Source organism: Acomys minous, assembly GCF_964271855.1.
Source record: "Acomys minous genome assembly, chromosome: 2".
Taxonomy (NCBI): Eukaryota; Metazoa; Chordata; class Mammalia; order Rodentia; family Muridae; genus Acomys; species Acomys minous.
Genome location: NC_140484.1, coordinates 39,615,940 through 39,639,700, shown reverse-complemented (window position 1 = coordinate 39,639,700; position 23,761 = coordinate 39,615,940). Strand labels below are relative to the sequence as shown.

Here is a 23,761-nt window from a genome sequence, read left to right as displayed (position 1 = left end):
CCTGGCACAACGGAAGCTAAAAAGCCCCCTGGGTGCTTTCTTGGCCACACCACTGTAATTTTTGTCATCTGAACTTTCTATTACAGTTCATTTTACAAATTGCATATAAGTTGAGAGCAAGAGTGGTGGAGGGAAAAGGGAAGAAAGGGACTTTATTTTGCCTACAGGCATACTTTTATTCTTTTTTCTTGCTTTAAAGGACAAATAGAGGCTGACACACCACAGTACTTTCAGCCAACTCAATATTTTCAATGCTGACACACTAGCCGAAGTTACGTCAGTGAGTCTATTCAAGCTCTTCTGAGGATGCTTCCTCTGTTTGGGAGATGCATGGATTGCCTAGGGTATGTGATGCTTGTTGCTCCTGCATTGATTTCCATTGTTCCTCCTTTTCCTTTTAGCTCCCTATTCCATGTTAAACTATAAAACCTTATTTGGCCAAAAAGAAAGCCTTGGTCATATTGATCTGAGAGAGCATCTGATGTTCAAACATTTAGAACTTCATATTTCCACCAAGCTTCCAACTCTCTGAAAATAAAACAAGGAGTTATCAAAATATTTCATTGTGTTCACCATCTGCCAACACTATAAAAAGATTATATTAAGACCAATAATCCTATTTACACCTACTCAATATAGTATGTTTCCTCTCAAGAGCTGCTAGTACTTTATAAAACTGAACTGAGTCATTGACACATTCTTACAAACAATTTTGTGTTATAAATAAGTGGGGAAAATTTAAAAGACAAGTAAAACTTCAGGGCAGTCTTGAAGAGTTAATATTTGGTTTTGACACACAATTTGATGGCCTCATGAAGTGATCCACGTCTCTGTTTTGTAGTGTGTTGAGTAGGCGCTTTGTTGTGATTAGTTCAAGATCATGAAAGTCTTATTATTTATCCTTGAGTTCAAGGCTTAACTTCATGCTAATTCACAGGTGGCTCTATTGCCTCCAGGGTTCAAAGCAGAAGGGCAAAGGCCTCAACGTCTTCAAGAAGAGGAACTCACGCAAAATGAGACCAGCACACCCTTACAGAGGGGACTTTAGCTCTTCATATTTTCATCAATGCTTAAGATTATGAATTGGTAGCTAAGAACTTTCAAGCAACCAAGATAGATGACAAGTAGATTATAAACAGATAGGCAGATAATGTTATAAATAAGTAAGAGTGCTGTGATACCTTGGTTTCATGATTTTTTAACTAGTATTTCCTATAATGTTCTGAATTAAAGAACCACCTGAGAAGCCAGAGTTAAAGAGTCACCTTCACAGGAAACGAAATTAGTGACTTTCAATTCTCAGGAAACCTGGAAATTTACAGCCAGGAAGCAACTCAGAGACAGGATTCCTTATTTATAACTGACAGTTAAGTACTAAACCAAAACTGTGAAGTATTTTGTCTTTATTTCATGTGTTTGTATTTAAATGTAAAAAAGCAAACAACAAAACAAACAAACAAACAAAATAACTAAATAACTTAAATGAACAGATTGTCAGCATAGGAAGAATCAATAGCCAGCATAAAACTGGAGTTTTAAAAGCATTATATTTTCAAAAATTTATATTATCATTTTAACTAGAAATCTTAGATAAGACATAAGGTTAAAAAGTGTCCTCATCTGCATCAGCAAAAGTGAGTTTTCCTTAGCGTACAAGAGTCTAAAGTCAGAAGGACTTAAGTCTGATATTTTCCAGTCTAAGAAATAAAACAAAGATTACTTTAGGACAAAATAAGAATTGTTGTGTTCACATATTGCCAAAACAAACCAAAAAACCAAAACCAAACAAACAAACCATGGATATTGACGTTCAAGAAAAATATGTTTCTTACCGGAATCAGATTTAAAGAACAAATTAGCATGCTGTCCTTTGGAGAAGCAAATTGACACAAAATAAGATTCACCATCTCATAAAACAATTATATTACAAGAATATATATATATATTCTCCACTATTGAAACGCTGGTGAAAATAGCTGTAGACCCCACAAACTGAAATCATCTGTGCCTAAGATGGGCCCTGACAGCTGCAAGAGTTACAAGTATTTTGCATGATTTTATGAGAAAGCAATCTAAGTTTCACAAGGCTAATGTTTACTTCTAATAGTTTGCCTTAATGGTTCACAAATATTGGAGAAATATCATCATGAAAGATTAGAATGATGAATCTTATATGTAATATATATATAAGCACAGGCTTGCATAAAGAGAAGGGGCATGACAGTTCCAAATATTTCAAAACTTCAGTCTCCCTTTTTCTGAGGAATAGGGGAGTGAGATGGGGAAGAGGGAGGGAGGGTGGGATTAGGAGGTGAGGAGAGATAGGGCTATGACCACGTAAAGTGAATAAATAAATTATTTTTTTTTAAAAAGTCAACTTCAGGAACCTCCCCATGTTCAGCTGTACTAGAGCAATCAGAACTTGTAATTTTGGGATTCATTATCCCTAGCATGATCTGATATTATTGTCTGTTGGTGATTTATTTCATGTTTAAACTATACCTCTTCCCTAGAGACTGTAAACTGGTCTGAAATCCCGGTCTTGCCTGGGGTTTCCACGTGACCAACCCAATGTGAGAACTTTGAGGGCTATAGTCACCATTCATTCATGTTAAAAGCCAGAGGCTAATGACACCCAAGAAAAAACAAGGAATAATAATCCCAGGGCAACAAATAAAAAAGAGGCTACACATCCAAACACCCACCCAAAAATACACACACATACACACATACACACACACCACCCCCACCACCACCACCACCCCCACTACCACCACCATCACCACCACCATCACCACTACCATCTCCTCATCCTCCTCCAACAACAACAACAACAACAACAACAACATAACAGTATTCAGCATATACAGTCTGTCCATTGACAACTCTCAAATTCAATGGTCTCAATTCATTAGAAGGATTCACAGAAGCAACATGAATACAGGATCCATCCTTAGACTGCATCCAAGAAAGACACTCTAGCTTCAAGAATAGACATCACCTCCAGGTAAAATGAGGTAAAAAGATATTGAAGTAAATGGATCTAAAAAACAAACTGGTGTAGCCATTATAATATCTGACAAAATAGAATTCAAACCAACACTCATCAGGAGAGATAGGGAGGAACAGTACAGATCCATCAAAGGAAAACTCCATCAAGAAAATATGTACTTCTTAATATATATACATGATACACAAGTTCATAAATGAAACTCTACTACAACTTAAATCACTTATTTATACTCACACACTTTGAGTGTGAGATTTAAATAACCCACTCTTACCAATAGACAGTTCACCCAGACATAAACTAAACAGAGAAGTCCTGAAGCTAACAGATGTTATAAACCAAATGGACTTAACAGATATGTAGAGAACATTTTACCAAAACGTAAAAGTATATACAATCTTCTCAGCACCTTACTCATGGAATTGTCTCCAAAACAGACCACATACTTGGGAAAAAAAAAAACAAAGCAAATCACAACAGATATAGAAAAATTAAAATAACACTGTATGTTCTATTTGACATTCACAGATTAAAATAGATATCAACAACAGTTTCAAACTCATGGAAACCGAATAATATACCACTGAATTTAACATGTATAATGATAGAAATTAAGAAAGAAATTAAAGATTTTCTAGAATTGAGTGAAAATGAAAATACAACATACCAATACTTTTGGTACACAGCGAAATGGTCCTAAGAGGCAGGTTGAAATCACCACTGAGTACCAATAAAAAGAAGTTGAGACATCTCATATTAGTAACTTAGTAGCATCCCTGAAAGTTATAGAACAAAAAGAAGAAACCACACCCAAAAGTAGTAGATAAAGAGAAGTAATCAAGCTCAGGGATGAAATTAATAAAATATAAGCAAACACACACACACACACACACACACACACACACACACACACACACACACACCACTCACACAAAACTAATGAAATAGAAGTTATTGCTTTGAGAAAATCCAACTTAACATAAAAGTGGAGAGAGTTCCCAAGTTAACAAAATTAGAAAAGAAAGAGTGCCCCAAAATAGTCACTGAGGAAAACCAAAGAATCCTAAGGGCATACTTTAAAAACTTGTACTCCACCAAACTGGAAAATACAAAAGAAATAGATAATTCTCTAAATAGGCATCACTTACAAATTTAAATCAAAGTCAGATAAGCCATTTAAACAGATCTAAAATACCTTGTGAAATTGAGGGAGTCATTAAAAGTCTGCTAACCAAGCAAAGGCCTAGGGTAAGATGGCTTTGGAACAGACTTCTTCCAGACATTTGAAGGTTAGCACATACCAATACTCCTCAAACTATTCCAGAAAGTAGAAGCAGAAGGTACATAATTTATTTTATTAAGACACAGTTTCCCTGATGGTAAAACCACATGAAGTCCCAATAAAGATAGAAAATTGCTGACCAATCTCCATTATAAACACAGTTTCAGACATTCTCAATAAACATTGCAAACTATATCCAAGAACACATGGACAAGATCATCCACCATGAGTAAATAGGCTTAATCCCAGAGAAGCAGGGATGAATCAATGCTCATAAGTAGATAAATGTAATCCATCATATAAAAGCATGGAATACCAAAACCACATGATCCCTTCGCTAGATGTGCAAGAGGATTTCGACAATATCAGCAACGCTTCATGAAAGAGGTCCCAGACAGATTAGGGATACAAGGCACATACCTCAACATAACAAGGGCAATTTAGAGCAAGCCCATAGGCAGCATCAATTAAATGGAGAGGAAGTCAAAGCAATTCCTCTAAAATCAGGAGAAAGACAGAGTAGTCCATTCTCTCCATGTCACTTCAATATAGCCCTTGAAAGTCTAGCTAGAGAAATAATACGACAGAAGCAGATCAAATGGATACAGATTTGAAAGGTAGGAGTCAAAGTATTACTATTTGCAGACGATATGATAGTATACATAAGCAACCCCTGAAATTCTACCAAGAAACTCCGAGAGCTGCTAAATACCTTTAGTGAAGTGGCTGGATAAAAGGTTAATTCAAAAATATTATTAGCCCACCTACATACCAAGGATAAATGGTCTGAAAAAGAAATCAGGGAAACAAAAGCATAATAATAATAAATGGATAATAATATCCTCATATAATATAAAATATCTTGCGGTAACTCTAACTAAGCAAGGGAAAGATTTGTATGATAAAAATGTCAAGTCATTGAAGAAAGAAGTTAAAGGAGATATTAGAAGATGGAAAGATCTCCCATACTCATTTATTGCCAGTATTAATATATTAAAAATGGCCATTTTACCAAAATAAATCTACAGATTCAGTGAAATCCCCACCAAAATTCCAACACATTAACAGAGATATAAAAAGGACAATTATCAAGTTCACATGGAAACACAAATACACAGGATAGTAAATCCTGAATAATAAAGGAACTACTGAAGGTAGTTGTACTATAGAGCAAAATTTGTTGTACTACAGAGCAAAATTATAGTAATAAAAACATGGTTTTGTCTAAAAACAAAACAGACATGTTGATCAATGAAATCAGACAAAATACCAAGACATAAATCCATACATTGTTGAACACCTGATTCTTTATAAAGAAGCCAGGAATGCACACTGGAAAAAAGACAGTATCTTACACCATTGGTCAAAACTGCTCAAGCTGGATGTTTGCATGCAGAAGAATTCAAATAGAGTCATACTTATGAGTCTGCACAGAACTCAGACCTTAATGGATAAAAGACCTGAACCTAAAACCAGATACACTGGACCTTAAAAAAGATAAATGCAGAATACCCTTGAACTCATTGCACAGAAGATGTTCTCAATAGAATACTTTTAGCACAGGCACTAAGAATAACAGTTTATAAATACAAACTCCATGAAATTTACCCCGTCTACAAGGTGTCCTGAGAAAAAGATAGAGACTGAGAGAACGTCCAATCAATGCTTGGCTTAAACTGAAACCACCCCCTGACATCATTGAGGGTACCCTGCGATGTTTACAGACAGTAGCCTAACATAACCATTTTCTGAGAGGCCCCACCCAGCAGCTGATCAAATCAAATGCTGAAACTGGTGGCCAATCATTAACCTGAGCGTAGGGAGTACTATGAAAGAGTTGAGAGGAAGGATAGAAGGAACCAGAGGGGAAAAACACTACAAGAAGACCAGCAGAGTCAACTATCCTAGATGCTTGGGAGCTTGCAAAGACAGATGCACCAACCCAAGAACATGCATGCACTGGACCTAGGACCCCTACACGTATGTAACCTATGGTCAGTTTGATATTCACATGGGTTCTCTAGTAAGTTAAGCAGATGCTATTTATGACATGGATTCTCTTACCTGCTCTTGATTATTTCTCCCTAATGGGCCTGCCTTGCCTGGCCTCAATGGATGAAGATGAGGTCAGTACTGATGCAACGTGATGTGCTGCAGTGGATTGACAGAAGAGGGGCTTCCCTTCTCTGAGTACAAGCTGAGGGAGAATAGGAGGAAAAGGATGGGAGGGAAGGAGGGAGGGAGGGACTGGGAAGATAGGAGAGAGGGGCTACAATCAGGATGTAAAGTGAATATATAAAATACATTTTTTTGTTTTAATTTTAAAAGAAAATAGATTCACCTCTCATACAATACTGACCACAATTGTCCCTCCCTCCACTCCTCTCATCTTACTCAACCTCCCCTTCCCTCCATTTCCTTTTGGGGAAAAGAACAGGCCTCCAGAACACAACAACCAAAGAAGGAAAAACAGATACGCTAAAAAGAAGGCTAAAGCCCCCATATAGAGTCTGGACAAGGCAATCCAATGGGAGAAAAAGATCAGGTAAAAGAGCTAGAGACACACTTGTTGTAACTTTGAGGAGTCCTACCAAAACACCATGCCAATAGCCATAAAATATGTCAGAGGAACTGGTGTATACCCTTGCATGACTACTTCAATCTCTATGAGCTCATATGAGCCCGGCTTAGTTGATTCAGTGAGCCATGTTCTCCTGGTGTCCTCCATCCCTTCAGGCCCCTGCAATCTGTCCCCTCCCTCTTTCATAGTGTTCCTCAAGCTCTGTGGGAGGGACCAAAAGGATCCCTCTCTCTTTAGATGTGTGCTCCCTCACTCTTCATATTTTTTGACTGTGAGTCTCTTTATCCACTCCCATCTGCTGCTGGAGGAAACCTCCCTGATGATGCCTGGACAACACCAATCTGTGAGTATAGCAAAATATCATCAGGAATCATTACATCAACTTTTTTTTCCAGATATGTTTGTTGTACCCTACATCACTGGGTAATCCAATCTCTTGTTTCTAGGGACTATAGGGCATGAGCTCCTTCTCATGATGTGGGCCTCAAAGTAAATCAGATATTGGTTGGACATTAGTTCTGAGCCACTTTTGCTACAGCACATCTTGTAGACAGAACAGATTTTAGGAAAAGGATTTTGTGGCTAGGTTGGTATCCATATTTCTCTTCCTATAGTCTACAGAGAACTTTTCTATGCCCAAGAGTCTATAATGTAGGGATGAGGGCTCCATATAGGCACCAGCCCGATCTCTCTATATCCAATGAGATATTGTCCTAGACAATAAGGCCCCCACTGTATGTTTTTGGAGCACAATACTATGTCCTATCATCAGCTTGTTTGTTTTGTAGAACAGGGATAAATCTGAATGGTAGGGGAGCTAAGGAGGAACTGTTAGGAACAGAGGAAGAGGAAACTGTAGTTGGGATATATTATGTGAGAAAAGAATCTATTTTTAATAACAGATAAAAAGGCAAACATTCAAAAGAACGCACAGGATTTGAGCAGTTATATACCAGGAAACTTGACAAAAGATCAAGTGTATTTCCATATGCCATATGGAAAATGATTCACACACTGTCAGAGTGAAAGCCCCCAGCATCTTTCCTATACAAGTTACTGTCTGTGTCTTCAAATCACATAGCTCTATACTCTAGTATTTTTGTCTGAAAAATTGGGACAGAATCCTGAAGAGGAACTGAAGAAAGGCAGACAGTAGCTTGAGTATTCTAGCACTTAGAGCAAGCTTTCTCTCTTCTTTTTTCTTTTCTTGTTTTTCTAAACTTGCACTTGCAGTGAGGCTGGGTGCTTTCAACTGAACACAATATCAATATAAGGTATGACATCATGACTTCACAAACATGTATTTTGAGAACAAGACTGTTGACATTACATATATCTTGAAAATCCTGAACACCTGTTTTCATCAGACATGGGAAATAGCTCCTTCATTATAAGCTAGAACGGATTTGTCTCTGTCTCAGCCATGCGTAGGCATGAATATCCAACCATGTTAGGATTTCCCATAACCCTATCAGAGCAAGAATTTTATTCCTTCCATTTTCTCAGGACCAATCATGCTGTCTTCTGGAATATAAATCCATTCTGACATTGTTACTAGGAGAACCCAGGTTTTCATAGGTGGCACACTTTCCCCATCGTAATGAATTCTCAGGCCCTCATGTCTCAATTTCTTAAATGTTTTTCTTAGTATCTTGTGACATGCCATAGGATTGTTATAAATATTAAATCAGTTAATCAAACTAAGCACTTAAAATATCTCTTAGGTAGAAAAGTTAGAGAGTTAATTATTTATATGAACAAAATTAAATTAATATGAACAAATTATATTTAAATTCATCTTAATGTATTTATCTCATTATTTGAGAGATGCATGGTTTGCTGAGCACCGTATTAATTTTAGATCCCCCCAAGTATATATGTATTTAAAGATGGAAATATCCCTAACCTGATTCTTTTTTAATTGGTGGGTTTTTTATTTCCTACACTGAATCTTAAATTAAATAAAAAAACAGCTTTTCATAGATTTCTAGAAATATATTAATTTTTAGATATATTTTATGTGTTTAAGTGATTTTTTCTGCATGTGGGCATGCCTAGTGCCTGATAATGTCAGAAAGAGGCATTAGATCTTCTGGACCTAGAACTGCAGAAGGCTGTGAGCTACTGTGCTGGTGCTGGGAACTGACCCCAGGTCCTCTGTCACAGCAACAACTGCTCTGAACCACTAAGTTAACAGAGAAGCTCATCTAACCTATTTAAATTCCTCAAACAATAATTTCTTACAAATTTCTATATTCTTTCTTAACTATTTGCACACATGGACTAATAAAACATCCCATAGTATTGTCTCTATCATTTCATTGGTACAAGTCTACTTATGTAGTAATTACCGTGGACAATTGGGTGGTTTTAAATATAACATAACATAAAATTAAACATTAGAGATTGTTATTACACAAATGGACCCTGGTCAAAAGATTTTTCAAGAAGTAAAATCACATATGCCTGTGATAAGGAGACAACCACAATGAAGCTTTCCAGTGGGCATAATAAAAAATAGACATCATGGGCTGGAGAGATGGCTCAGGGGTTAAGAGCACCAATTACTCGTCCAGAAGTCCTGAGTTCAATCACTCTCAAATATGCTTGGCTCATCACACATCATATGCATTCCTCACTTAGTAGGTGTCACCCGTACCCCCTTTCTATGACACTATTACTTTATTTTTCTGGTAGTTTTAATCTCTTCCTTATGCCAATCAGACTTCAAAGAACAGTATGGTGACTCAGAAACAACGATGTTCTTGAAATGATTTTACTTCTTTTTATAGTATCTGGTTTAAATGTCATCTGGGTCTTAATATCATAGCACTGGTTTTTCAGTGTAAGTTTTATTCAAAAATTTAACATTGATATATTTCTAAGTGTCATACAATCAAGATGCTTGTATAACCTCTTTGACTACATAATAACATTTTGTATGACAGGTACACAAGTTATCAATGCATCAACTTTTTCCTATTTCTAGTTAACATTTCAGAGACAATATTTATACGGGTTTTTAAATTTTTTATTTTATTAATTTATTCATATTACATCTCAATGTTTATCCCATCCCTTGTATCCTCCCATTCCTCCCTCCCTCCCAAATGTTATTTTCTCATTCCCACTATGGTAAACTCTCCTAGAACTGGCATTGAATGATCCGTGTGTGTGTGTGTGTGTGTGTGTGTGTGTGTGTGTGTGTGTGTGTGTATTCAGAGCTCTAAATGCATGTTGCCAAACTCTCATCAGAAGCATTCTTTGAATTATGAGTCATTCTGATTAACTTCTTTCTCATATTCTATTTTAACACATCACCATGGCTCTCATTGTATTTAAATAGAACAGAATTTGTCTGCTTACATAGCTAGCAGTTTCTTACAAGTTCAAATTCTATGAAATTCATTTTCTGTAGGCATCTACACCCTGCTTCTTCATGTGTGACCACTCATGTCTACAAAGTCACACACAGAGACACAAACACGCTTCTGTTTCTTTTCTTGGTATTCTTTTTTATTGTAACAGCACACCAAATAGTTTTAAAATTTGCCAGTGGTAAAAAGATAAAATTATTTACATTTTCATTACTAGATATGTCCATACTGTTGAGCATTTTAGATACCACAACTTCTTCTTTGATGTTTTTCTTATTTATTTTACAATTTGTAAAAAAAAAAGTTTATTTAATATTTAAAGGAACAACGTGAATCCTAAATTTAATAGATGGAACAATTATTGCATCAGCTTATAAATAATTACAGTAGAGACATTGTGTAAGTAGCCATTCTTTCTTATATCATGAAGAAAAATATGCTAATCATTATAGGCAGATTCTAGGAAGCACAGGTGTAAAATTATATTCTCCCTTTTCATCCTCATGTTTGTAATGGTATTGTGCTTGGATTCTATGGTGCCTGTGAAGAACTGAATTTGGGTGCTAAGGTTTCTGCTCTGTGTCAGTATACTATTGTGCTAATTTTTTAAAAGCTTCCTCATTCAAGTTACATATTTATGTTACCTTGGTCTTCAGTGATTCTTATCCTATTCATATAGAATAGAATTTGATCTTTAATAGATGGAAATTGCTTACCCATTTTCTTCACAAACTTGAGCACAAACTCTCTGTAATTCACTTTCTCTATATTGTCTATACACTTATCTCTTCACACATGCCCACCAATGTCTAAAAGTCCACACACAGAAACTATTTCAGTTCTTCTTCATATATACAAGAAGAATGAAATTATGTAATATATACACTATACACTACACACACACACACACATACACACGGACATCAATGCACCCAGTCTGATCTTATCTTGAAATTTTAAAGATCCTCTCCTAAGGCTATACTGTTTCTACCAACTCAATTTATATTTGAAAATCGCTTGTCTTTTGAAACAATTCATTATTTAAAATACTTTTGGATTACTTTATGTGGAAACAGAATAAGAACATTAGTATCTTAGTATATTTTATTTCGAGAAAAATATTGGTATATATAATATATAACTTTAAAGTAATTTGTACAATGAGTATGTATATATTTATATGTAAATTCTATTGTTACTTTAGTTATTAAGAATTAACATTTCTTTAAAACAAGGTAGTATAGCTTTATTTCAGAATGAGTTACATCTTGATATTTAAGTTATTCAGATTTTTTAAAGTACTAATGAATTTTGCTAAGCACAGATTTCCTGTATAAAAAATTGCATAAAGTACAAAAGGAAAAATATTATAACTTGGACTTTATCCACATTAGAAACTTATATTTTGCTTAAGCTATCTTTTCCAATAAGACACAGAGAGTGAGAAAATATTTATAATATACATATATTTCAGAAGGTATTTATATGAAGAATATATTTTCAAAATCTCAAAACTCAGTATTAAAACAATCAAATTTCTACAACAGGAAAATGATTTGAAAATACATTTACAAAGAAATGGGTGACAAACAAACACATAAAAAGCTTCTAAACATGGTCACTGACTGGGGAAATGCAAATTGCAGCACTAGAATTCCACTACACGGCTCCTGAAATGACTCCCAAGGATGCCGAGCACTGAGAGTCTCTTGCATTGCTTATGGGAATCTGAAACAACAATAGAAAATTTACAGTCATGTTGGAAAACAAGCAGGCAGGTTTTGATGTCAAACATATCAAAAACATGTTTATGGTTAAAAATTCTTATTCTTGAGTGTTTATCCATAGAAATGAAAATACATACACACATATGTATGTAAAGGTTTGATAAGAGCATAAACATTCATAGCCATGAAAACTCAGATATTTCATTTGAAAATGCCATTCAATATTAAATAAGTACTTAAAGCACTACAATGAGATGGTTTGCTGTTCAATCATTTCAACCATAAATAAGAACTAATAAGCACAAATGAAGAAACAACTTAAAATCCTATATTAAATTAAAAACAATTCTCAACAAATGGCCACACGCTATAGGACTTCATTGTTGTGACATACTACGTGTGACAAAATTCTCTGTACAGAAATTGGATGAGTGGGGAACATAGACTAACCCTCAAGATTTCTGAGGAAACATTTTAGAATAAGGGCATACGGCATAATTTTTGTGTTGATTGTAGTGATGACTGCTGTATCTCTAAGCTCAAAGAACTGTACATCCTAAGGTATGTATCTTGTACATCAAAAGTCTGGCCTTGAAGAAGTCATGAGTTTGGAGTTTGCTTTAGAATTTGTTTTTTTTTTCTTTTTATTAATTTATTCTTGTTACATCTCAATGGTTATCCCATCCCTTGTATCCTCCCATTCTTCCCTTCCTCCCATTTTCCCCTTATTCCCCTCCCCTATGACTGTTCCTGAGAGGGATTACCTACCCCTGTATATGCTCATAGAGTATCAAGTCTGGGCCCAGGGGTCCTGCTCAAACTAAGGCACCAGCCAAGGACAATTCAGGCAGTAAACCTTAAGCCCCTACCCAGATCTAGCCAATGGACAGAACATTCTCCACAGTAGAGTGGAGAGTGGGATATGACATTCTCACATACTCTGGTGCCTCACCTTTGACCATGTCCCCTGGAGGGGGAGACCTGGTGGCACTCAGAGGAAGAACAGCAGGTTACCAAGAAGAGACTTGCTTTAGAATTTGACAACAGAAGATATTGACCTTGCAACCAGAATCAAGTTTTCTGATTTTGAGATCTTGCTGCATCTTTTCTTCAGTAAAGTTGTGCGTACAAACGACTTGGCACAAATTCTCCTTCTGGATGTCAGTTATTATGAAAAGGATATGATGACCATATCCGGCTTAGCCAGAAGAGGAGGAAGTGTAAATTAGATAGAGGTGAGCTGTACTGCAAAAACACAGCCTTCCCTAGGAGAAGCAGGAAAAGCTCATGCATCCGCAATTTATAATGCTAAGCCCAGCTTACCAAACAGATCCAAATAAAAAAAAAATCCTCACAGCTTACAGGAGGTAATTTAAAAAGTTTCATTGCCAACACAGGAAAAAATATAAACTATAAATATATGTGTGTATCATATACAGTTTGTTAATTGAAGTGTGAATGCAGAAGAGAGAGAATATGAGTAATAGGTGGCTTACGCCAAAATTAGATTACTTGTGTCCCTGCTCTGCCAATATACCTCCAGCTCAAATGGGACCGTGGAAGCTGTTTCAGGCTTGAATGGCATTATCCAAAGCTTTGTCCTTGTGCCAAGTGGGCAGAAATCTAGTGGTAGTTTACTCTACAGGCAGAGAGGAGGTATCTTTTAGGTTTTAACTATTTGCAACATCATTTAAGCCATACATAACTTTATATGAATGTATAAAAGCTAAACACACAATTTCTGAAGCAAAGGATGACAGGAAGTTTGCAGTTTACAATGTGAAATACATTTTTTCTTTTAATTTTGGCTAGAAAAAAATGGCTGGAGATAGTGTGGCTACTTAACAGCCCTCCCCATTTGTCTCATAGAAATAGAGTCTTTACTGACACAAGAGGCTTTAGCCATTTTCTGTGACTGTTTTTTAGTGAGTTTGGTTTTGTGGTTGCATAGCTGTTTCCAGACCATATGTAAATAGCGATTAACACTTTCCTTCCCCTCCCAAATCCAATAACAAGAGAAAAAAAGGATCACTTACTTAAGTTACAATTTTTTGGAATGAGTAGTTTATGGCCCTACAGTATACTTTGGTGGGAAAGGGAGGACTCGGTCCTTTTCTCATTGTGTTTAGCCAATTTTTTAATATGCTTTTCCAGTTTTAAGAGAGTTGTGCATGTTTGAGAGGTGGTTGTAGAGATATATGCATACTTATGCATAAATAAATGTTTACTACTTTATCTATAATGCATATACAATGATGAATGTGCAAATCAGTATTTAATAACAATGAATTAATATTTATTTTGATGGTGGAATGACATATCTTAAAGAAACTGACTTAGGAGCTAAGCAGTAGTTACTTAGAAATTCTGTGCTAAGAAATGTTCATTAAAAATTTCCAATCAAAACTCAGCTCAGATATTTCTGACACCCTGATATAACCCAACAGAGAAAGTGATTTAAGTTTTTAACACAGCCATCAGTTTATATTTTAGTCATTTTGTTATGAAAACAAATGAACACATTAGGGATTAACAGTTACTTTAATTACATTTTTTCTCTGAGAATTAATAGCCTTTTAAATATCAATGTGATTTTGCAGAGTCTTTCACAAAGCAGAATTTACCAGATTTCTATAGGAGGGATTGTATAAACAAATGTCAATGGGCCAAATTCAGAGCACTGACAGTAGGATTTTCTAATTTAACATACTTCAAAGTAAAAATAATGAGATATTGTGGAGTGCAGTCCCAGGTGAGGTCAGAGCCTGAAAAAAGGTGGATGCAGGAGTGACAAGCGAGGAATGAGTCAAGTACAAGAAGGCAGGAGGAGCTTTACAGTCATGATTGACTGACATCTGTGTACTTCTTTATACAGAACTCAGTAGGCAGGGATAGATGCATGCTGTCCCAAAACATAGATCAGATCATTTTTGTCCACGGATATGTGTTTTAACTTCCTCTTTATCATAAGTTTAGTCATCAAACATGACAGAACAGAATTATCTTTCACAATCAGTTTCCCTCATCAACCCTACACCCCAACTTATAACAGTCTTGTAGTTTCAAGGGCATACTTTGCCAAAGCATGACAGTCTGTTCTTAGGCTGGGAGTTCTTATGTTTCAAGGGCACTAGAGAGAAAGAAAATCTCTGAGCCAGCATGGACAGACTGTCAAGTCCCAAGCCGTCTACTATCAACTTTTAATAGTCAGAGTGCACATTTTCATCAGGCCCAAGAAAAACCTTCAGGCCAAAGTTGCTGCAGTTATTATTCAATTTCTGCCATAATAAAATATTTATACTTAGTGCATTTGTAGAATTTATTTACATGTCTAATCTTGGTATTTTGTTGTAGTTGTTGCCTGGTCATATGATACCACAGAGGCTCTGATTGAGTTAACTTTTCTAAGAAAGGGAGGTCTTAATATTTTATTCTTTTATCATTTATCCACACTATTCTTTGTCCATCAGAAGCAGGAAGAGGCTTTTAATTTGATCTGCTGCCAACTTCTCTAGCCTACTGAATTTTGTTCATCTTTTAAATTTTACTGTGTTTTAGTTATCTTGATCCTGAGTAAGTACAGCAGCACATGTGGCAAGAGTATCATTGAGTCGGAGCCATATTTACTTGAGTAACAATCTCCAGGGCATAAGGAAGACCTTCACGAAGGTCCAGATAAGAATATCTCCCAAAAATGGGAGGAGATAGTATGGTCAGGACATTCCTGGCGAAGCTTAGAAGCAGTGCTCCGGGAAGAGGGAATGAATAATTCATAAAAATATTTCTATCAATGCAATATACCAAGCTGTAAAAATAACAAAAGTGCCCCAAGCATATGACACAAGGAGATCAAGCCCAAAATGTGGGAGACTGGACCACAGTGATTGCATCACTCAGCTTAGCTTTGCTGGACCTTTGTCAAATAGCTGTGCTGGCTTTATGACTTTCACTGTTCCCATTGGATAAGGCTGTGCCAATATATCATGCCATTTGTGAGTTTTAGTTTCAATAAAATGTTATTGGGAAACATTCACCTTGATCTATTATTAGCTTTTTATGGGTTGACTAGGTTCAAGGCCAAAGGTAAAGCCTTGTTCACAGAATCTCAGGAAGTACCAAACACTCACAGATGAAGATAGACTACATAATATTAATAAGTAATGGTGTCATATTTATTAAATGTAATAATTTATATATTAAAGCTAATCCAGAAGAACAATAAATAAAATGTCAAAATTATAACAATGACAGCATTCCTCTATATTTAAACCAAGAGTTTTGTGTTTTATTTTAAATAAGACATAAGCCGTTTAAAATAGCAATCTCTTTTACCAAAGTTTCATTGATGACTAATACAAAAGAAATATAGATAGGATTTCTTTAATCAATGTATAACAAGTAAGAATTTAAGTCTTAGAAATAGAGCATGTAAGTATTGAGTCACACTTATTAGTAGTGTAATTGTGATTAAAAATATTAATTATGCCTGGCGTGGGCCCACGCAGCAATGCGGGTCGTGGGGTTCAAAAGATGAGGTCCTCAATACATTCTGAGGAGGATGATTGTGTTCCATAACTATACAGAAAATTTCAAACCCGAGAGCTGCCTGATTGGGAGGAAACACTTAGCACAAGGTATTAGAAATACCCAAGACGAGATCATCCAAGATGGTGTCAATTGCACACTGTGTCTTATCCATGGAACAAACAACAGCCACCAAAGGACCATACTGAGAGCTCCAAAACACAGTGTTGGTGTTTCACAGAAAGAAAGAATCCTGTCATGTGGTTCATCCATGCCCCCCCATCACATGACCATGGGACCACACTCTAGTGAGCTCCCAGTGACCCCAGGCCACTGTCACTCCTGCCTCTTTTCCGTCCAGCGCTGTTCAAGTTGAGCCTGAGCGAGGACTGCACCGCCCACACCACAGGGTCACAGAGTAACCTCCTCTCACAGGCTGGGGCCATGCTCAGTGCTGACAGCTGGATCATGCAGCACTGGTGGATACTAGGGGCAGCACCGAGGCAGGGGCCCATGGTAGATGGAGCATGCAATAGAACCAGAGAATCAGGAGGCACGAATAAACAGAGACACAAGTTCTCCATGACAAGAAGCTGAGCTGGGCCAACATCACTGGATTCTGTGAGCTACTCAATGAAGACTTTGAGGGGCCTCCACTTGCCACCTGCTTGATGGCCCACAAGATCCAGTACCCACAGGAGTAGGAGGTCATCCAGGCCTTGATGGCCAGCAACAATCTGGTGACCTGAATGGGAACAGAGGAGCTGACCCTGAGGACATGAAAGAAGGAGAGCTGACCCTGAGGACATAAGAACAGGAGAGCTGACCCTTAGGATCAGGGAGCAGGTGAGCCAGCCCTGAGGACATGGGAGCTTGAGAGCTGGCTCTATCTTGAAAACACAGGAGCTGGAGAGCTGGCCCTGCCCTGAGGACAAGGAAGTGGGAGAAGCAGCCCCACCCCGAGTACATGGGAGCAGGAGAGCCAGTCCTGACCTGAGGACATGGGAGCTCTGTGCTGGCCCTACCCTCATGACATGGGAGCAGGTGAGCTGGCCCTGCCATGATGACATGGAAGCAAAATAGCCAACCCTTCTCTGAGGACAAAGGAATGGGCCTTGATTCAGGGCTCTGAGTGAACCTCACTCCAACATCTACCCCATGTATGACCTGCTGGAATACATGAAGGGGCAGGACCTGCAGATTCAAAGATTAAGAATCTCCTTGACACACAGCAATAATGGGATATCCAATAGCAGTCCCAGTGAGGATCTAGTACCGATTGTGTAGGCCTCCAATCAGATCCATGACTCAGCCATGAATATTTGAAAGTAAACATATGTGGACAAAAGGCTATACTGGCTGATACACCACAGTTTCTATGACAATATTTTTTGTTTGTCTGTTCATTTTATTGTATTGGGGGAAAAAGACAGATTTTGGTGCATAATGTGTAAATCATAGACATTCAATAAAAGTAAAAAATTAATCATATTAATTAAAATAATTTTAAAAGATAAATGAGAAGAAAGTGGGGAAGGAAGAACAGGTCTTAAAAGACATAAAAAGAAAAGTGTTGTGTGAAAGGTTAATTTTATCTTCAATAATAGCAAATAATATCTAGGACTGGAAGCCATAAGGCTCATAAAGCACATTATTTACATATTGGTCTATTTTCTTTTTGTTTACCACTTGGGATATAGTACTGTGGTAAACTATGACTAACGTACACGTTATCCTGATTTCAATCACAGCAAAAGTCTTCCAATAAAAAAATATATATATATGCCCCAATATGCAAACATTTTATTTGCATTTGAGTTTTTAAAGCAATTGAGTTTTAATAAAAGTTAATTTTCATTTTTTACAACCTTAAGATGATACTATAACTGTAACATTTTCCTTGTCCTCTCCCAAAAATCCTCCCATGTGGCCCTTCTTGCACTCTTTGAAATTGATGCTTTCTTTTTAGTTAATTGTTGTTTTACACACACACACACACACACACACACACACACACACACACCCTCCTTAGCACATGCACAAGTATATACTAAATAAGTATGCAATCTCTTCACTCTTTCTAGCGTTACTTGTATCTATGTTTTTAGGGCTGATCGCTTGTTATTGTTGCTCTCTTCTCTGAGGAAGAACATTTCTCCCACTCTCTCAGCATTCCTTCGGTTATTTTGTGTAGGATTGAGCCTCTTGGGAGTCCTTTTGTCTAAAATTAGCACCGGGATTTTTATTTTGTAAAAAAAAAAATAATGTTTTATTATAAATTTTGTTTTTAATGTACTTCAGTCATATTCTTTCCTTAGTATCTTCTCTTACCCCATCCCCAAACAAGCCCTTTCTTTGACATTCAGCATTTTTTGCTACCACATGTATGTGAGAAAATGTATTAAGCCCATCACCGATCTGCTGATATTCCTAATGTTCTTAAGAGGGGAGGCATCGGGTTTGACAAGAATAAAGCCACACTGCAATCATTTTCAAGTTCTACTTCACAGTGAGGGTTGCCAAGACATTAAACCAAAGGCTAACCTGGATAAAATACCACAGGCAACTTTTCAAACTCTGATGTCTAAAAACAGCAGCCTATATTCTTATTTGCTTCTCTGAACTCTGTTTACCATGTGTGATTTTAAGCAGTTTTCCCCTTAGTGCTATTGGAAATTGGAGAGATAATATGTCTCATTCTTATCTGAAAGATTCCTGCCCACCAGCTTGTCAGCCCTCTCCTTAGTGCTAAGAATCCTGAAACAAGGACCCCTGGTTTCAAAGGACCCCCTGAAACAAAACCCACTTGGGGATTATCTCTGCCTTAGCTGTTAACTCTGCTTCCCAGAGATATGTCCCACAGTCTGGACTCACATGTTTGCTGCTCTGCAAGGCTTCATTCTATTTGCTTTTCTGAGTGTTTGTTGAAAAGCATAAATTCTTTATGGTTGTTAATATACATGTAAAATATAAACGTTAAGTCCTTAAATATTAAATATTTGAAAAAGTATCAAACTCATATTGAGCAATATTATTTTTGAAAGAGAAATATAGAACTTTAATAGTGAAAAAGTATTGCTATTATTGTATGTATTTTACATTTTATGTTGTTAGTTAAAATAAAAGCTTCATATATTTTCTACAAGTTGAAAAAGAATACAAAATTTATAACTATTTTATTATGCCATTATATGAGTACTTAACTTTATGAAAATTATGATATATTTGTGAATTGCAAATTATTTTAACATTGTGTACATTGTAAATTAAATTCTGTTCAATCAAACTTATTACCTAATCTGGTTAAATTACCTAATGGTTTTTAGAACTTCTAAATCTTAGATCTATATCATCATCAGGCTATATTAAATGAAAGTTTTTAAGGATTCCAAACTTACATTACAAAATACAATATGACTATTATTATTATTAAGTATTATTTTTCAGTTGCTCAAATATATAATACAGATATACACATATATATATATACACATATATAATATGGATGCCATCTGCATATGTGAAATAATTACTAAAGGCTTAATGGCTCATTAAACATTTTGCTGTTTGTATACAATAAGCCACAGAATACTGTTTTTTATGACTATTGTGTAGATAAACTGAACAGAATAAACAAATATGATAAAAATATAACATGCAATATTAATGTGGCTTGAGAAAGTTCCCACTAAGCATTGAAAATACCTTCATTGAGTAGTTAAATGTGTGTTAGAAATGTGACAATATTAAACAAAGAGCTTGCGCAAACAGAATCTATAACCCCTATACATATGTAGTAAGTGTGCAACTTGGTTTTCATGTGGGTCTCCTAACAGCAGGAGTCTCTGCTACCTACTACTGGGTCACATTTCCCTAGCAGGGCCGCCGACTCATTCCTGGATGAGAGAGGATGTGCTTAGTCCTGCAGTGACTTGAGGTACCAGCATGGGTTGGTACCTATTGGGGGCCTCTGCGAGGAGACAGAGGGGGGAATAGGAGGAGGAGTGTGGGGGTGGGCTGGGAGGAGAGGAGGGAAGGCGCTTGGATCTGGATGTAAAGTGATTAAATAAATAAATAAGAAAAAAAAGATATGTGCCAATACATGGATGTAGTTGATTAGGGGAGAAATCAGGAGGAAGACTAGGAGGAAGAAGAATGTCATGGAGGTGTGGGATTGCAGGTGGGGGAGGGGCAGAGAGAATAGGGGTAGAGGACACAGTAGGACTAAAGGAAAAGATGGAGGAAGAGGAGGAGAAGACAAGGCAGGCAGAGAAGGAAAGAATACAATAAAGCAACAGATATAACCCGGCATGAACGTAGGATCATGTATAAAAAAAAAAAAAAAAGAAGAATTTCTGTCTAAGAGAATCAGAATACTTCCTATTTCCGTGGATTTATTAGTAACATTTTAAAGAGGACAGTGTGTTTAGGACCATCCTTCATTCTGTAGGCTAGTCAAATGTTCAGCAGTGAAGCTAGAGAGTTGAACGGCTTCCATGTACAATGTCTTTGCTCAATCACTCGTGGTCTAAATGCCGTCTCACTGGCAATCTTCAAAATTATAGGGATGAGCAACAGTTAAAAATCAGTAAATCTTGAGAACCTTGATTACATTGAATTTTTATAAAGTTTACCTCAAAGGAATTTACTCTATTTTTCTTTTCTTCTTCTTTTATTATCATTTTTTCCTTAATATTTTAATTATACTGCTTCCCTGTTCACATTCCTCTTCCAGACTCTCCTATATCCCTCTCTTATTCTTGGTTAAATTTCTGCTCTCTTTTTTCATTAATGATGTTGCGTGTGTGTGTGTGTGTGTGTGTGTGTGTGTGTACTCACTAGGAGTACTTTCTCTTAGGTGAGAGACTGCAAATACTCAGATATACATTGATGGCTTTCTTATAACTGGAAGGTTCAGCCTAAACACTAAAAAATAACTAACATATAACACCCTCGGGGCTGGGGAGCCAGGGACGTGGGCTTTGTCGCAGCTGCCCTAATAATGGGTTATGTATTCCTTGAAAAGTTATTTAAATTCTTGAGCCTTAAGATTTTCACTTATTAACCAGGTTGTGAGAGGATTTGATGATTCTCACCTGTAAGATTCTGAGCCCTAGAGTCGTCTCCAGAAAGAGGTCATCTGATGGGAGTGGTGAGGAGGCTTCCAGACACCATCCACAGGGGAAGAATTTAGCTACACTGTGTACAAAAGTTACCCAGCGCACCACAGAGGGTGCACTGCTTCGAACGTCCTCCTGGGTAATGTCCTCCTAAGGAACACCCCACCCACTGTGTGCTCACCTTTTCAGATGGTTACCCACAAGGCTCTGCAGTCATTGGTTTGCTGATGCACAGCTGCTCAGATTAATCATTATCCCCAGCCCGTGGAGAGTGTGTTTCTGGAGGTGACAGCATTTCAATGACAGAATATTGGTGTGCGCATTCATTCCTGTGACTATGGCAAGGCTTTCTTAGTTCTTGTCGTCTATATGTAGGTTAGCATCTCCTTTAGCGGCCAGAGATGTTTAAAAGGAGAAACCCCTAACAGTTTCTAAAACACCAGGCTTTAAGGTGCACGCCTTTTCTGACTCCAACAATTGCCTCTTTAGCCTTAATTAAAAACCAAGAGACCTTTGGAAAAAAATGATGACTTTTAAAAAGTATATTTAACATACAGTCTTTTCATTTTTTTTTCCTGCTATTTTATGAGTAGGAACTGTGTAGCAACTACATCTTTATAGCCAATGCAGGAATAGGCTTGGTTTTTCCCTGTGAATAGGTGACTACCCGAAGTGTGAAAATGAAAGAAAAATAAGAATTCAATGAAGGGTTTGACTACAGAGACTTTGGGGCCAAGACCTTCATCAAACCTGGCATGCACATTATTCTTAATAATGAATACCTTTACCTTTTTAAAATCTTTTTTTTTTGCCAATTTTAAGTAGTGAGCTTACAAAAATTGACAATATTTTACAGAAACAGATTTTTTTTTAAAAAAGCATAGTTCCATTTCCTGTATCTTTCACAGTTCTTTAATTTGAAACATATCACTTTTATCTCATCTTGCTTTAACACCAGATTTGGTTTAATTAAATTTATGTCAAATGAACACATGAAACGAAAGGAGAATCAGAAAGCCTGCAGCTGCCCATTAGTGAGTCAGTGACTGTGGTGAAAGGCTTTTGAAGCCTGGCTTACTGCCAGGACTAGCTCGCAATGATGCTCAGAGACACCCATGATGCTTTGAAGGGAAGGACTTAGCTGACCCGAGCCTGCTCAATGGAACAGGCAAAATCCTCTTGGGCTGGGTGTGAAATCTACCTTCTTCTACCTTCTATCTTCAGCAATTTGCCTGTCAAAGGAAAAAATACGGGTATGAGAACAAAATCCATACAGAGAACAAATTGTAATAGAGCCTTTGGATAGTATTGTTACCATTGATGATGTGGGTGATTTTGTTTGTTTTGAAAACAGCATGCCAAGCCTTTCGAAACGCAGTGCCAAACTGTCAATCCTTACAGCTTCTCCATCCAAACAATATTTAACTCAGGCTTGCCTAATTGAAATATCTGTCAATTAGCCACATAATATATGCTGTTAGAAGGAATATAAAAAGCAAATCTTTTGGGAGCCGATATTTGGAGCTTTGCAAATATGTCACTGCTAAAACACCTACGTTTAAAAATAAATGAAGCCCCAAATGTTTTGACACTATTGCTAAAATATAAAGAAAAATACCATGTCACATATACTTCCTAATACCACATGGTGTTGTATTTTTTGTACTTGTAAGCATCTAATACTGCCCACTTTGACACCTCAGTGTAAAAATATTTGTTGATAACGCCACCAGCCAAATGCAATCTCTTTACTTTGTTTCCATATTCAGGCATTTTCTGAAGGGAGATAAATTGCCATGTTGATTCAATTTACTTATTGACATCTGATCCACAGGGTTAATTACATTCATGTTACCATACTTCAGATATTACAGCCTTGGCATACTCTTTCAATAATAACGTAGTTTATTACATAGCAGCAGAACACATAGGCATCAATAGAAAGTACATGGAAGGGTAAGTGTGGTGAACATGCAGAAATATAAGAAATAATGATGACATGAGATGGCCCTGAGTGTCTTGTTTATTTTTTTTCTCTCCTGTGTAAAAATAATTCAGCTGAAGCTCTAGCTATTGTCAAAGTCAAATCATTATTATATGCCGTGCTTGAACTATGCAGCAATGCCAAGGCACTCATCAA

At 36.7% G+C, this 23,761-nt stretch overlaps 1 long non-coding RNA gene across 1 annotated transcript in view; it reads right to left on the bottom strand.

Moving 5' to 3' along the window:
- Positions 1-21,696, bottom strand: part of LOC311583606 — a 36,218-nt gene extending 14,522 nt beyond the window's left edge. The window contains exons 1-2 of the long non-coding RNA XR_014774596.1: positions 21,598-21,696; positions 6,357-6,561 (exon numbers count right to left, since the gene is read on the bottom strand). This is a non-coding gene — a long non-coding RNA (uncharacterized lncRNA). The remainder of the gene's footprint in view (positions 1-6,356; positions 6,562-21,597) is intronic.
- Positions 21,697-23,761: the final 2,065 nt, after the last annotated feature.